The 1,408-nt window shown below is 49.1% G+C and overlaps 1 pseudogene; it reads right to left on the reverse strand.

Moving 5' to 3' along the window:
• Positions 1-548: 548 nt before the first annotated feature.
• On the reverse strand, positions 549-1,180 carry LOC103199507 (annotated as a pseudogene).
• Positions 1,181-1,408: the final 228 nt, after the last annotated feature.

Here is a 1,408-nt window from a genome sequence, read left to right on the forward strand (position 1 = left end):
GGGCTGACTCGACAGCACATAACAACAACAAGAACAACAATAAAAAGGGGGGGGGTGGCATTAAGGGTTGGAGATAGCACGCTGCACTGCTGCTAGGGCTTTAGAGGTGGTTTCCTGAGACACCCCAATGCTCTAGGTCCTTCCAGCCAGTCACATGGGGTTCACATGTACTGTGTTCTCAGATCCACTGGTTTGCCAGGAACGGGAAGTGGAGGCAGCATCTCCAGGTGAGTCGGAAACAGCAGTGGTTGGTTAACTCACAAGAAAGGAGAAAGTAAACTAGGCCCCACCTACCTTTCTCCTCATTCTTCTTAAAACCAAGGATCTTTGATGGCTTGCACTAAGCACACAGAGCCCCTACCTTCCTTTTCCAGGAACGAATAAGGCTGGTGGTGATTATTCTAACAGTCCCCATGTCTGTCCTATTGCACTATCAAACCTGAGGGGGAAAACCCAACAAGATGTTTGGGGAAATGGCAAGGGCAGACCCGCTGTGTAGACCACAGCGCATCAACAGAGGCTTGAGGGGAAGGTTGGGCAGAACTGTATTACACATCAGCCCTCTGACTCTGATAGGCCTCCACCTCTTCTGGTACCAGTAGCAGGAGTTCACAGTTCTTTCCCCACAGAGGATGTTTTAGAATTTCCCGATCTTGCTCTTTCCTCCAATCCACTCAGGCATCTTCAGTTTGGAGTCGAGGTTGTAGCAGGCACCTCTACCTCACCAAAGCAGATCCAGTGTTGCCTTTTGAGAAGCATCTTCAGTGGACTCCAGCAGAGGCCGGAGGGCAGATTCATGGTGAAGCCCATGACATCAGTGAGAGCCATGACACTGACATCCCTGCGCTTGTCCCAGCAAACAGCTTCGTAGCCTTTGGTTTGAAGTGCCGCCATGATGACGTTCACATTGTAATTCCCATTTCCCAGCATGTTCTTGCTGTGGGGTGTCACCATGCTGTTTGGAGACAACCTCTGGGAAATCTTGTGCAGCGTTTTTCAGGTAAAGGTGTTGCTGTCCTGGAAGATGTTGTTGAGAGCATGCAGGGCACATGCGCTGTTCCTCATGGTAGATCTGTGGGGGTGCTGCCTGGGGCAGCTCCAGTGATTCAGATTTGGCCTTGTCTCCTTTCTATGGCACATAACAACAACAACAACAACCTTTCTATGGCATGCAACTCATGTTTTTCATTTTAGGTTCCCTCCTGAGAAAGAAGGTCATCCTCTGAATCTTTTCAGGGCTCCTGAGGCCCAACTTATTCTCTGGTGTCCATACTTTATGCTTTGTCACTGGGAGAAAAGGTTGGAACCCAAGTGTTCTGGTTACCCAGTGCCACTCTGACAAGAATATACCACAAATGGGATGGCCTTAACAAGCAGGAGTTTATACTTACAATTTGGAGGCTTTAAG

This window comes from Orycteropus afer, unplaced genomic scaffold, assembly GCF_000298275.1.
Source record: "Orycteropus afer afer isolate SDZICR_OR568_19922 unplaced genomic scaffold, OryAfe1.0 scaffold00113, whole genome shotgun sequence".
In the NCBI taxonomy this organism is placed as follows: domain Eukaryota; kingdom Metazoa; phylum Chordata; class Mammalia; order Tubulidentata; family Orycteropodidae; genus Orycteropus; species Orycteropus afer.